Source organism: Dendrobates tinctorius, unplaced genomic scaffold (genome assembly GCF_039654945.1).
Source record: "Dendrobates tinctorius isolate UK_male_01 unplaced genomic scaffold, ASM3965494v1 ptg000028l, whole genome shotgun sequence".
Classification (NCBI taxonomy): Eukaryota; Metazoa; Chordata; class Amphibia; order Anura; family Dendrobatidae; genus Dendrobates; species Dendrobates tinctorius.
The window spans coordinates 40,504,068-40,519,913 of NW_027361696.1; the positions used below are offsets into that span (position 1 = coordinate 40,504,068).

General features: G+C 45.3%; 1 long non-coding RNA gene across 1 annotated transcript in view; it reads right to left on the minus strand.

Annotated features, from left to right (window-relative positions):
* LOC141084896 (uncharacterized) overlaps positions 1-10,157 on the minus strand; it is a 233,498-nt gene extending 223,341 nt beyond the window's left edge. The window contains exon 1 of the long non-coding RNA XR_012231163.1: positions 10,028-10,157. This is a non-coding gene — a long non-coding RNA (uncharacterized lncRNA). The remainder of the gene's footprint in view (positions 1-10,027) is intronic.
* Positions 10,158-15,846: the final 5,689 nt, after the last annotated feature.

Genomic DNA, 15,846 nt, shown 5'->3' on the forward strand with positions numbered 1-15,846 from the left:
GCGCTTGAGACCTGCTCGTTTCAGATTTAGCAGAGCTGAGTGTGTCAAATAGCGCAACGCATTGTTATATCTGTGGTTTATTTTTTTATAGCACTGCAGATAAACTTACTGCATTGCCATAATGGAGGTCTTTTTTATTCAATGGGATTATCTGGGGCTGGGAGGATGATGTTAAGACCTCACATACCTGTAAAGGCACATGCACAACGCTTGCCGATCACACACCCATCTCAGCAAGTGTAGGGAAGGTGACCTGATGGACGGACGGACTAGTCAGAGTGAAGAAAAATAGGTTTGCACAGTGTAGGTAGGTGTCAGTTATTATAGAAGGGAAACAGCTAGGAAAGTGTAGTGGACGTGCAGTACCTTGGGTGGACATTAGATGGCAGGGAGGAGTGTGAGCAAAGGACTTTACAGCAGCTTAGGGCTTTAGAAACCGTTGGTCATGGGGGGCGTGGTGACAGTTAGAGTGACAGTTTCAAGGAACCGGGAGAGTTATAAATACTGAGGGAGGGTTCCAGAAGGTTCCAGTCCCCAGGGGGAGCTCAGGTGACAGGAGGACAACGCCAGTCTGTGTGCCCTGAGGAGAATCCGACCAAAGGGACTGAGGAGAGGAAACGTCAGGGGGGTGGTCCTGACAGGAAAGGACCGCAGCAGAGACAAGGCTCTGGGTGAAGGACACCATATGTAACACGACGACTGAGCAGTAGAAGCGCTGTTGGTTTACGGGCCTAAGGCGGCCACAGTGACGGACCTGTCAGGAGCATCGACAGTAAAGGAGGGGACGGTGTGTGCAGACACGTCCCTAGTGTACGGTGTGAGAAGCGGCTCTGGAAACGGAGGGCCGCGAGGTGTGCCGTCAGTCGGACGGCCAGCGTGAATAAACTTGGACCTGTTGCACCCAGAATCTGCCTCCATCGTGTCTCTGTTATCATCTCTGTGCGGTAAGAAGTGGGACCACCCCCTATCATCCCCCAGCTCGGCCCACCACCGACCCTACATTTGGCGTAGTCGGCAGGATCGCCGCCGCTAATACATCATCTTCTGCGGCAGGCCTGCCTTAAAGAATGGAAAAGGACTTGGACTACTCTGTTTGGATTACAATTACCTGTGGATTACAAATTACCTACCTGTGGAATACAAATGGGGAATGCTGTGGCGGATCTGTGTGGCCAGCAGAGGATCCGGGGCGGTACCAGGTACTGTGCAGTATGGCGGTGTTGCTTCAGCGCAGAGGAGAGGTCCAGGTGTTTGCAGTTGTTCAGAATGGACTGGGACCCCCTCCAACGTACCCCAAAAGGAAGCAGTATGTGCTTGGAGATCGACGCTTCCATATATTGGACCCTGACAGGAGGGTGGAGAGGCCTGCCGACGCCTCACCTCACAAAGGGAGTGGCACAGAAGAAAAACTTGGCTGCGGCTGTCTGATGCCATTCGAGTGCTGCCCAACGGACGGTATGAGACTCTGCAGGTGTCGTGGCCTCGGCCGCCTAGAGTGGCAGTGGCGGCAGGGGATGGAGCTGTGCCAGAAGTCGCCCTCAGAGTCACGGGAGAGCAGCGGGATGTTGAGCTGGGGAGCGGAGCCTGAGCAGAGTCAGCGAGAACGGCCGCCGCCAATACCAGCAGAGGACTTCTCAGCGGAGCCCCCGAGTTTGGGGGAAAATCCCGCGGGACAGTGGAGCGAGGGACGGAGGCTGCGGGTGAAGCCGCGTATTGATGTGATGGAGGCCGCAGCGCTGGGGAAGGTGAGAGTACCCCCGGCACCACCAGTGCCTCCGCCAGCGGCCCTCATCATTCCGCCGCAGCACGCTGCCCCCTGCGCAACGGAAGGCCTTGGTACATCGGGCCCGGTGGTGTATGCAGAGTTGAGCGAGGCCCCTGCTCAAGTCCCTGAGGTACTCGGCCTGGAGCCGCCAGTGCGGAAGTCATCCAAAGAAGACGCTGCTGCGTTCCCCCTGCTGATAGCAGCTGCGTCATTGGAACCGGCCGTTACTCCGGCTCCATTGGAAGTAGTGGATGCGGCCTGTCCTGAGGCCGCGGTTATGCCGCTGCTGGAGTCGACTGCGGCCGACTTAGTGGGCCCTGTGATTCCAGCCTCCGAGGACCCGGTTGTCCCCATTTGCCACCTGGCCCCAGTGGCTGTTGAGCCGCAAAAATCATCGGCCGCCTCTGATCCACGCCCTTCCTCGGTTAAGTCCCGCCCACCGGACTCCAGGGCTCATGCCGGACCCTCTGTTTGGGTCGCAGGAGTTATAGAGAAGAAGAGGGCCAGGGGGCAAGAAGTCTGGAACCTGCTCCATGAGAGGAGAGAGGCTGGCATGGCGGCTGCACGACCCCCGGGACGGCTCGTTTATACTATCTTGCAGAAAGGGACACTTCTTGCATCCTGGGAGCTCCACGGTTGTGGGGTCCCATACTACTGACCACCGAAAGGAGGATTGAACTGTCAGGAGTTCGTTGCACCGTTGTGCAGGTCAAAAGGACAGTTCGCGGTCAGCTTTTAAAAAAAAAAAGAAATGTTTATCTGTGATTTTTATGTCTGTTTTTCTATGTTCCTCTTACAGGATAGTTTGTGTTTACTTTTTAGACTGACAGAGCGCGGGATACTTAGAAGAGAGGGAGTGTCCATGTCCAAGGAAGGGAGGAGGAAAGGAGACATGCAATGTTATGTTATATTTTGGTTTTAAAAGCAAGAAAAAAAAAATTATAAAAATGGGTACTTGTGCTATTATAAAGTTGTTTAATGTATAATATGCCAAAGTAAATGCAACAGGTCCGGGTAAGGGAAGGTCTGCGGGACCAAAGGAAAGTGTGAGATCCGGTAGGGATCTAAGAGTTGAGGAGGTCTGGGAGACCGGGACGCCGACCATGACATGTAATTGAAAGAAGGAAAATGAGTTGGAAGACGTGAGAAAGACAGCCGTCCTAGGTCAGGTCCCCAACACCACGGACACCCCTGAAGAAGGAAAGGCGGGCGCCGGCAATGATCTGGTAGGTGAGTGGCCTCGATCATGGCGTACCGGATAGTGAAAGGTAACAGTAGGGGAGAGTAGGGGAAAGATACATGCCGTAGAGAGAATACGGGTGTACCTTGCCCAATTTGAAAGACCTTGTCATGTGGCGTGCGCGCTGGTGAGTAGCAGTAGGCTGCTCAGAGCATAGTGCTCCCAGTATGGTTCGGCCCCCGCAGATAGTGGGTTTGGCTCAACTTCTGGTCCGACAACAGAATGTAGGTGTAGATTCAGAACGACGAAGGCAGGGATGACGATTGTCGAGGACGACAATGGACAAAGGAAGGGGGAGTGTAGGGAAGGTGACCTGATGGACGGACGGACTAGTCAGAGTGAAGAAAAATAGGTTTGCACAGTGTAGGTAGGTGTCAGTTATTATAGAAGGGAAACAGCTAGGAAAGTGTAGTGGACGTGCAGTACCTTGGGTGGACATTAGATGGCAGGGAGGAGTGTGAGCAAAGGACTTTACAGCAGCTTAGGGCTTTAGAAACCGTTGGTCATGGGGGGCGTGGTGACAGTTAGAGTGACAGTTTCAAGGAACCGGGAGAGTTATAAATACTGAGGGAGGGTTCCAGAAGGTTCCAGTCCCCAGGGGGAGCTCAGGTGACAGGAGGACAACGCCAGTCTGTGTGCCCTGAGGAGAATCCGACCAAAGGGACTGAGGAGAGGAAACGTCAGGGGGGTGGTCCTGACAGGAAAGGACCGCAGCAGAGACAAGGCTCTGGGTGAAGGACACCGTATGTAACACGACGACTGAGCAGTAGAAGCGCTGTTGGTTTACGGGCCTAAGGCGGCCACAGTGACGGACCTGTCAGGAGCGTCGACAGTAAAGGAGGGGACGGTGTGTGCAGACACGTCCCTAGTGTACGGTGTGAGAAGCGGCTCTGGAAACGGAGGGCCGCGAGGTGTGCCGTCAGTCGGACGGCCAGCGTGAATAAACTTGGACCTGTTGCACCCAGAATCTGCCTCCATCGTGTCTCTGTTATCATCTCTGCGCGGTAAGAAGTGGGACCACCCCCTATCATCCCCCAGCTCGGCCCACCACCGACCCTACACAGGTACGTGGCGATGTCACATCATTGGCAGCCCTCACCTACAAACAGAAAAACCCTACTAAGGCTGGAATTCCCACATTGGCCAAAATATCCACCAACCTCCTGTATCTTCCCTGACCAGAAGAAAGGCACCTGGTGTACCAACGACACAACTAAACCTAAGGTCAAACATTCTGTCAAAAACTATGCACACATTTACACAGAATCTTTTTTATTGATCATTTGTTTTCTAAATGCAAAATTAAGCTTCTTTCCAAATAAACTTCATTAAGAATTTTTTTAATGTTTTGTTGCTACAGAGTGTTTGTTAAAGCTTTCTTCAAAAATGTTAGAAATGTATCAAAGTTCCTACTCTTAGTGGATCTATCTGCTTCTCTCTCTCTTCTCTCAGTGTTAGATAATTCTGGAGGGGTGGCCAGGAGGTTTTACACAGATCTCCACATCCTGGAGAGGGTAGAAAGCATGCACAGTCTCAGGGAGGGCACCAAATACAGGTGGTAGATAAGAAAGACAGTAGAAGGCATGTACTGTCTTAGGGAGACCAAAAATAAAAGGTTCCAGATAAAGAGGATAGTAAAAAGCATGCACAATCTCAGGGAGGCCAAAGAAAACAAGTTGTAAATAAGAAGGATAGTAGAAAGCATGCACAGACTCAGGGGGTCTAAAGAAACAGGTTGTAGATAAGGAGAACAGCAGAAAGCATGCACAGAAGAGTTGAGCGACTTTGGTCGGATCGGGTTTCATGAAACAAAATTTGTTTCAGATGAAACTGATCCGACTAGGGCAAAAAAAGTCAGAGTTTCGTCCGAAGCCTGACCCCAATGCAAGTCAATGGGTAATAAAAGTCGGCATTGAGTGGATGAATGTCATCCGCTCAATGCCGACTTTTATTTCCCATTGACTTGCATTGGGGTCGGGTTTCGGACGAAACTCTGACTTTTTTTGCCCTAGTCGGATCAGTTTCATCTGAAACAAATTTTGTTTCATGAAACCCGATCCGACCAAAGTCGCTCAACTCTAATGCACAGTCTCAGGGAGGCCAAAGAAAATAGGTTGTAGATAAGGACAGAAGAAAGCATGCACAGTCTCAAGGAGGCCAAAGAAAACAGTTTGTAGATAAGGAGGATAGTAGAAAGCATGCACAGTCTCAGGCAGTCCAAAGAAATCAGGTTGAAGACAAGGAGGATAGTAAAAAGCATACACAGTATCAGGGAGGTCAAACAAGACAGGTTGTAGATAAGGAAGGACTGTAGAAGGCATGTCTCAGGGCCAAAGAAATCAGGTTGCAGAAAAGGAGAACCTCAGAAAGTATGTACAGTTTCAGGGAGGGCAAATTAATCAGGTTATACATAAGAAGGACAGAAGAAAGTATGCACAATCTAAGCGAGGCCAAAGGAAACAGTTTGCAGATAAGAAGGACAGAAGAAAGCATGCACAGTCTCGGGGAGGCCTGAGAAATCAGGTTGTAGATAAGGTTGACAGTAGAAAGCATGCATAGTCTCAGGAGGGCACCAAATACAGGTTGTAGTTAAGAAGGACAATAGAAAGCATGCACAGTCTCAGGGAGGCCAAAGAAAAAAGGTTGTAGATAAGGAGTACAGTAGAAAGCATGCATAGTCTCAGGCAGTCCAAAGAAATCAGGTTGTAGATAAGGAGCACAGTAGAAAGCATGCATAGTCTCAGGCAGTCCAAAGAAATCAGGTTGTAGATAAGGAGGAGAGTAGAAAGCATACATAGTCTCAGAAAGGTCACCAAATATAGGTTGTAGATAAGGAGGACAGTAGAAAGCTTGCACAGTATCAAGGAGGCCAAAGAAAACAGGTTGTAGATAAGTAGTACAGTAGAAACCATGCACAGTCTCAGGGAGGCCAAATAAATCAGGTTGTAGATAAGGAGGAGAGCAGATCACTTGCACAGTATCATGGAGGCTAAATAAAATAGGTTGTAGATAAGGAGGGAGGACAATAGAAAGCATGCACAGTCTCAGGGAGCCCAAAGAAAATAGGTTGTAGATAAAGAGTACAGAATAAAGCTTGCACAGTCGCAGGGAGGTCAAAGAAAACAGGTTGTTCAGCTTCATGTACAGTTAAAGAAGCTGTACTTGAAGTTTAGAAGCTGTGCTGGTATATGAGCTAATGAAATCACCAGAACCCTGGATACACACAGAGTTTACCGTACTGTATATCTAGACTATATTATTGGTAGAGACGCTTCTACTGAAGAAAAATCTGAAACTTGGATCAGGCTGCAAACTCTTTATCACGGGTCTGAAAACAAATGAAGAAATAAAGATTTTGAATTGAAATTTAGTGCAATGGTGAGGGGGTTGAACACAATTCTCCACATCCTGGATAGGGTAGAAAGCATGCACAGTTACAAAGAGGGCAGAGCAAAATGTAGATAAGGAAGACAGTACATGAAGTATAGCAGCTGTGCTGATATATGAGATAATGAATACAGCAGCACCATGGATATGCACAGAGGTTATATCCAGGCAACATTAGTAGGAGAGGCACATCTACAGAAGAAAAATCTGAAGCTTGTATCAGGCTACAAACTGCACATCAGGGGTCTGAAAATTAATGAATGAATGAAGATTGTCAACGGAAACTTAACGCAATTTTATTTCCTAAATGTAACCACTAACATTTGTAATAAGAATTTTTTTTTCACTTTAATGATGTCCATAACCATTGAAGCTTAACTATGTTTGCAGATTGTAATGAGAGACTGTGCAAAGCTCCTATAAGAAGTTCCCTCCATTCCTGTCCTGAGACTGATTGCTACTGCAGAAAACCATTCTGAGAAGCACCCGCTATGTCTGTACAGAGACTCTTCCACCTGTTGCTAGTTGAATTATTACCAGACTTTGCTTTCTTGAAATACAATCATAGTGATATTATTGTTATAGCCTCCATGACATATTCAATAGGAAAAAAGTAAATGCACCCAGTGGCATGAGTTTCCATTACACTGATCCTCACATCTTGCATATTTCCACTTGTCAGGCTTCCCTATCTTTCTCTCTGTCCCTCTATGGAGTCACCACTCTCTGACTGTCAAGCGCTAAGTCTTTAAACATTCCCATACACATTAGACTGGGCTCAGTTGACTGTCTAATATTTATGGGGTCATCTGACAGAAAAGGTCAGGGGATGTGACTCCTGACCACAACTCATAGTAGAGACTGTGCCTCCAGACCATGACTCATAGACACCGTGCCTCCTGAAAATGACTCAGAGATGGTGCCTACAGAACATGACTCAGAGACTCTGCCACCAAACCAGGACTCATAGAGGCTGTACCTGCAGACCTTGACTAATTGTAGAGACTATGCCTCCAACCAAGAGTCAAAGAGACTGTGCCTCCAGAAGACAACTCAAGAGATTGTAACTCCAGACCACAACTCATAGAGACTGTGCCTCCAGACCACAACTCATAAAGACTGTGACACCAAACCAGGACTCACAGATGCTGTACCTGCAGACAATGACTAATTGTAGAGACTGTGCCTCCAACCAAGACTCATAAAGACTCTTCTTCCAGAACACAACTCAGAGATTGTACCTCCAGACCACAACTGATTGAGATTGTACCTACAGACCACAACTCATAGATATTGAACCTCTAGACCACAACTCATAGGCATTGTTCCTCCAGACCACATATCTAGAGACTGTGCCTCCAGACCACAGCTCATAGAGATTGTACCTACAGACCACAACTCATAGATAGTATACGTCCAGACCACAACTAATAGATATTGTTCCTCCAGACCACAACTCATAGATATTGTACCTCCAGACCACGACTCATAGAGATTATACCTCCATACCATGTCTCAAAGAGATTGTACCTCCAGACCACAACTCATAGAGACTGTGTCTCCAGAGAACAACTCAGATTGTACGTAAAGACCACGACTCATAGAGACTGTGCCTCCAGACCTCAACTCATAGACATTGTACCTCCAGACCACAATTCTAGAGCTGTGCTTCCAGACCACAACTCATAGCAATTGTACCTCCAGACCACAACTCATAGAGACTGTGCCTCCAGACCACAACTAATAGATATTGTACCTCCAGACCACAAATCATAGATATTGTACCTCCATACCACATCTCATAAAAATTGTGCCTCCAGACCACCTCTCAGACCTACAAGGCCCCCAGACCTCAGTCAAAGTCCTTACCATCCCACACAGACCTCTCGCAGACCAAGAACTTACAAGGAACAACACTGCCAGCCCCTAACCACTATGGTCTTCTCATTGTCCACTCTGTGACGCACTTACTAAACCTCATTTTATAAGGCAGATCCACTCTCGATTTAACATCTCCTCCTCCCACTCTCACAGCTCCTCACAGGTCACACAGCCACCACCTCCAGCTCCTCAAATCTCCAGTCTCCACTTCATCATAGAGGACACGTTGCCACTTCTGATGACAAAGCTTTTGCTGAGAGCACTGATCCCAGAACCTCCATTTTCTACTCAATGGCGCCAAACCTCTCCAATTTATGTTCTTCCGCTAGGCCTAATTACCCCTCTTGGCATCATCCATTCCAAACCTCAGCCAGCATAAAGGGCATGTCACACTAAGAGATATCGCTAGCAATATCGCTATAACTAGTGACGTTATAGCGATATTGCTAGCGATATCTCTGTGTCTGATACTTACCTACGACCCGCTCCCCCGCTGGTTATCGCTGATCGCGCGAGAACGTTCAGGACTGTTTCTCGTCGTCAGCTTCCTGCTGTGGCGACGAGCGACGCGTGGACGCGGGCGGGAGGACGCAGGATCGCCTGGTGTGACAGGTAAGTAGCGACCCCCGTCCCCAGCGATGTCGCTAGTGAGATCTGCCTGTGTGGCAGCTCACTAGTGACCACTTAGCGATGTACCAGCGATCCTGACCGCGTCATATCGCTGGTCGGGATCGCTGGTACATCGCTAAGTGTGACAGTACCTTTAGACTTTTCCTACTCCTAACTAGGACAACACACCTTTCCTAAAACTATAGAGCGAGCTCAGGAGTTGCAATACTATCAGCCCCTTCATCTAACAGCAGTAAACCAAGCTAGCTCAGATAGCTGCTGCCTAACCACCTAAATGATGCTGTCATCCTCTGTAGCAGCATTTAAGTGGTGGATTACTTGTGGAGCATCTTAAAAAAACTATACAAGTTTGGTATCGTCAAAATGGTATCGACTTATGATTCATTTTTACAGCACAATAAACCTTGTGAAAACAATACCAAAAAGACAATGGCAGAATTTCATTTTTTTTTCCCAGCATTTCACCTCACTTGGAATTATTTCCCCCCTTTTTTTTTAAAGCATCACAACATTCAAAACTACAACTCAATTTACAAAAAAAAAACAAAACAAAAAAAGCCCTTATGCAGCAAAAAAAGTTAGGTCTCTTGGGAGAAAGGGTGGGAAAAGGAAGAAGAATGCAATCGGAAAATCAAAAATTGGCTTGGCTGTAGAGGCGAGTTGTTAAGGGGTTAAAGGAGTAGTCTGTACTTTGCAGCGAATATGCATCTAACAACAAACTTGCTACATAAATCACAATGTACAATGAATTTACAGATATAATTTGGGGTAAATGAAAATATTTATCTTTGCTTTCGTTATGCTTCTGCATGCATGTACAATATAACAAATGAAGCTTTGCTGCATTGGTACATCCAGGTCTTGCATTTCAGAGAAAGCTTCCTAATTGCACCCATCCACCAGACCTTTGATATCCGTCTCCATTAATCCTTGAAGATTCGCTGTATTGTCGCCTGCTGCAGGTATGCAGTGTATCACTGCTCATTACGCAAGCGCTGCAAGCAACCTGCAGGTGTTCTGCCACCCTGCAGAGCATTAAATAGCTCATCACTTAATGCCTGCCGAGTCTTGTGTAACGTTGGCCCCCCTTAGCGCTGCCAACCTGTAGGACATTGTCTACTTACAGCCCATTCGGAAGCCGGATACAGCCCAACAGAGCATTGCTTAATTAATTTTTCATTGCTCGAGACTGCAGCATGTTGCTTCATTTGACGCTTAACTGCTAAGCTTCTATAGCGCATGACTCCATTGCTTACATCTGGCAATAGACCTGCGGGGGAACAGAACCGCTCGCAGAGAAATAGTATCGTTCAAGGTAGATCTTCACTACCTGAATAGGATGACATTCTGCTGAAAGAAGCCGCGTGATGGCAAGAATAGCTTTATGTTTACTCCGTCTCAGAGGTATTATCTCCAGGAGACTGGAATGCTGAAAAAGGAGAGCGATACCCTCCGTGATGTTCTCGTATCGCCTTGCCAAACCAATAATATCCATAGATGCGCTTGATTTGAATCTCACAAATGCCTAATCCACCCGCCATTTAGATGTATCAAGAGTTGACCAAAATAGTTGCTATAGATCTTGCAAATTGCGGTTTTCTGAGACGGTAATTTCCGCGACCAGATCTGACAGAACCGCGCCAAGCGTAAAGATGATGGCGCTCACTGAGTCTTTTGAAATCCATCCAGCTAAAGATATAAAAATGGGAAAAAGTGTAAATTGACCTGCAATGAAAATTTTCAAATTTGCAGCATGAAAATCCTTTACGGAGTTGATGGCAGACTTGATCCTTTCAATACAATATGTTGAATACCTGCATTTAATTTGTGCTGATTTTGCCACCAAATATACAGCAGACAACCGCTGTGGAAATTGTAAGAGGCATGTAAATCTGGATTTAGTTGCAGTTTCAATTGTAAAAAAAATAAATGTTGCATATTTATAGCGGAATTCACTCTATTATCTTGAGTTACATAAAGTGAAAATCCGCATAATAAATTGACATGCGACAGATGTAAAAGGAACCCTAGTTTTATACCTTACAAACCATGTGTGGAGACACCTTGGTCAGTAAGCACTCTAGTCTGCTGGCTTGACACCGCATGGACCAATTATCATCCAACTGAACGCACAGTCTCCTTTTACTAAAGGCATAATACTAATCAGACAACACAGGGTGAGGGTAAAACAGCATGGCAATAGTTTATTGAACCACAAAACAGGCAAATAACATAGACCAGTCCAAGCAAAATACCCAAGATAGTGCAAAATTACGGAGTCTCACCTTTCCGCTGACTCACAGGGATAAAGCAGCTGTGACTTCAGAGCTTCCAAGGCCAACTACTCCCACCAGTGGCACACACACAGAGAGGGGATCATGACAAGCTTAGGAAGATGACAGTCCATTGAGATACAAGGCCAGGTGATCAGAGGGTCACAACCTGGCTTTTCAAAAATCTCCATGGAGCAACGTGAAAGGTCGGTTCCAATCCTAGCTTTCCCAAAAGTATCTATGGGGCTCAGGTGACTGGTGGGTCCACATCCTGACCTCTCCAAATGTATTCATGGGTTCAGTGATGGTCAATGGAGCAGATCTGTATTCTTTCAGCCGGGGCCAAGGTCCCCCTAAGCTGGCATCATGTAGAATGTCAAATTTGTGTCCCTCTTTATAGAGCCATAATCTTGCAGCTATCCAGTAGAGTGTTCCTGGTTTGGTTGTGTAAAGAGTTTCTGGTTGTTTGCACCTCTAGATTATTTGGATAGCCTGTTACAGAGGCATATCCCACTTATATAGTTCACATCTGATGTCCTTCAAGCTGTCATCCAGAGGTCAAGAGGAAGGTGTGATGAAATTTACTTGCATTGTTTGAGTATTTAATAAATTTGCATATTTTGTCATTCTCTGTTTTGCAAGTCAACAAACTGGCCTGGACAATGTATAATCAACATATTACCAAACAACTATTGTTCAATTACCCTGCATCTCTGTAATCCAAGATAACAACACAATATGTGAAAACAAATGTCAACTTAAAAGTCAATATTACAAGCATAAACAAAAGTCTGTGTTTTCTTGACCAACCAAAGAAGAAACACATAATTTCAAAAGTTAACATATAGATAATAATCTTTGCTTCCTGGCTTAATGAAAATAGACGACTGGATAATTAAGATTAAATGCTTTTTCGTCAAACCATGCACATTACCTTTAAAGTCATGTCAATGGGGTTCTCACAATCCTGTAATACCCTCATAGGTGCCTCAGGTTACCCCTAAAAAAGTGTTTTATTCTTGTTCGATGCTGGATGCAAATTGTGCAGACTGGATCGTGCTTAGTGTCGAGCCAGTCCCTATTCTGTCCAGATGGAAATGGATGACATCTTCTCCCTGTCATCCACACGGTGCTCGAAGTTTCGAACCAGCGCTCTGAAATTAGAGACCTGCACAATCGAACCTCACTCTGCCCTACTTAACTGCCATGGAGCTGGTGATGTAGAAGTAAGCCGGCGCCAGCGCATTACAAAACTTCACTCTGCTGGTCTCTGGTTTTACTGCACCAGCATGAGACTTTGTGCAATGTGTGGGTGACTTACCAATTAAGTCAATATGAAACAGAAGTCTTTTGAAGGGACTGGGGCAGCCTTGAGCTTGATCTGGATTCATATCAATGTGACATTTTTCCATGCAATTGGTTTGCAAAATTCAGACCAATTTCCTTCTGAAGTTGAATAGGTGACTCCACCACAATGGCCAAGACACCAGCCATCATTGTAAGGAGCTTAATGAGGACGGCGGCTGAAACTTATAAGGCTCAGACAGCACAATGTCTGTCTTTACTTGGATATAGACATCGGGGTGTATGAAGACTGTTGACAGGTGCACTTTGTGCATGGTAAGGGTGATGGTTCCCATTTCTGATTTCCGGACGTTGGGTTGCATACATTTTACGTATTGATTTGCTGCGTCTGTATTTTGCACTTAGTTAGACTAATAATGTGGCAAAACAATTCTCCATTTATATTCTATGAGCTTGCAATTCAGCAAAATCAAACAATCGGCAGACTTATTTGCTCAGCTCTGATCATTAAGGGAAAGGGGAAATGAGGTTAAAATTCAAAACTCACAAGTAATTTATCTAGAAAGGTTGTCAAGCGTCGGTACAGAGGACGGAGCCGACATAGTCCACATAATTAATTGGTGACATATGCCACAGACTTATATTGCTGTGTAAATGGGGAGATGAAAATTCCAGGCACTTTGGTGCCATTAATTCTTTTTTTTACTGCACTTAAAAAAGATTTGTGAGGATTTTGAAATGACTATTTGTAAGAATCACTAGGCAATAATATTAGAAATTAGCCACGGATGCAAACTGTCTCCGATCTGCAATCTGCGGCTTTATCTAGAAGGGTTCCTGTATGTTACTACTATGAAGACATAGACATATATGATAGGAACTTTAAAAGCGTGGACCGAGATTGGTTCACAATGCATGGACTGGTCAGCGGCTCTACTGGCCTGAACGTGACAGCTTCATATATTTCTATTCAGCTGTCACGCTCAGGTGGGGAGAGCGGATGGCCAGTCCGTGCTTCGCGGCTCGATCTTGGTCCGATTTACATGGCCGTCTGACAGCACCCTAACTAGAATAATTCTTTGTCTTAGGTAATGTTTCCACTTGGTGTAAGCACCGATTGTTTTTTTCTTCACAGAATTAGGGTAGGGTTACATAACAGTTTTTCAAGAAGTATCATTTCTCCTTGCGGAGAATGACATGCTAAGCATGTCGAGATGAGGAGACTTAAAGCCGTAATGCTCCTCTGGGAAATATGCTAATTGTGCAAATTGTCTCTTCAGTGAGGAAGAGGACTAGAACTCTAGTGCCACCTCGACATGCTTAGCATGTCATTCTCCGCAAGGAGAAATGATACTTCTTGGATATCGGTCAGACGCCTCTCACAGCCAAACCAGATCTCACACTTTGCACTAACGAGGGGCAGTACCCCAAAACACAGTGTCTGCAAATTGAGATTCTGGCTTTGCTTTTATCCTAAGTCATGTACCAAGGCTCGTTAAAGGGTCAACATTGACTTTTAGGATTGCTACTTCCAATAGGTGGCACTAGAGTTCTAGTCCTCTTCCTCTCTGAAGAGACAATTTGCATAATTAGTATAACTGTTTTTTCCACATACATGAAAAAACTGACACATTTTTCTGATCAGACTTTGACCAGAGAGGCATCAGTTTTTTTGTACGTGGTGATAAAAAATAAAAATAGGTTCTCCACCTTCCCCTTTCTGTCACTCCAGGAAAATCGTACCACACTCGTTATCTGTTCAATTTCTTCCACTGACCCATAGACTTGCATTAATAATTTTGACCCAACCCTTATGATCAAAATTGAATATTTCTCCATTTTTTTTCCTTGCACCACTCAGTCTGAAGAAAAAATAGGACATGTACTCCATAGAACATCCATGAAAACCACGGATAGCACTCAACGAGAATATTGGTCTTGTGCACGATGCCTTTCTGGAACTAGTCGGTACTCCAGGTGTTAGTAATATTTGAAGAAGCGACCGTAAGGGAGGAGTTAGAAACCAACTTTGGCTCCGACTAAAGATTGTAGCATAATGCAGGTGGATGTATTGCATTGTGATTCCTAGGGTAACAAGATAAACAAACCACAAAAAATTGAAACCCAGTTGGAATTTTTTGTGGTATACTGCTGGTCTCCATTCCCCCGAATTACGCTGCGATGCAAATGTCCTGTGTGCAAGCCAATGTTTCCATCTTGTCTCAGCCTTCGGCAAGGAAAGGGACCAAACTAAAGAAAGGGGAAAAGATAGCAAAATGGAGCCATATTTCTGGTGGTACTTCATTTAACCACATTGTCTTCTACCTTTTTGAGAGGGTCCAACTTCTTTTTGATGTATTGATGTAGACATAGTTGGCATTGGGTAGGTTTTCCTTTGTATTTGCTAATACTGAAAGCTTTGGCATGGACCATCGAGAAGTGAGGTGGTTCCATCATTGTCACCTTTCTTGATGAGCAATAGCTCCACTACATTGGCCATGTCTATGGTTCGGCAAGAGATAATTCCACATATATGCATCAATATGTACCGTCGTTTTCCATATACCAACCTCTAAGCGTGGAAGTCGTCACATCCAATTTGGCTCCTGGGTAATTCTACTGCTAGAAACATAATTAAGGAGCCATAGACTAAATTAATTGGCATTATGGGCAATTAATGTTGTCAAGCCGTTGTTGTCGGACATATGTGTCGAGGCAGAGGTCTCTGTTGTCGTTTTATGATGTTAATTGTCGTGGTCGATGGAGCTGCAGTCTCTTCCTTCATTTTTCCTTCTACAGCTAAATCACGCCACAGTGGATTGCACAATCTGGACTGATAATAGGTCAGTTCTTTATTTCTGTCACAATAATTCTATCTGACAGAAAGGACGAATTCATAGATTCATTGTCATCTCACACCACAGAGAGTAGAAACTTTACTTAGTCTATTATCTCTCCTCACCTCGCTCTTCTCGAGAAGGACAGTAATTGGGAACATTAGGACAGCCATTAAGACAGGAGTATGTGAAACGTCCCAGCCTGCTGAAGAGACGAGTGTAATATTTTGAATATTTGGAGCAAGTTGCAGAGAATCACTTCATTAGGTATCCAAAAAAGAGAGAGGCTACAAAATGTGTCTCTGAAGGACCCAACTGTTGTAAGCATGTCCTGAAATGTGTACTCTCCAAGGTGTGTTCTATTTGATGATACAGGGTTGTCTCTTAACTCCCACGAATAGGTTTGGGCAAATTTTCTGAAATTCATTTTGATGTGAATACTTTTCTGCCCAATGATGACAAAAGTATTCTCAGGGTGATACCTTTATTGGCTAAGCAGAAAATAATATGTTTGCAAGCTTTCAGAGC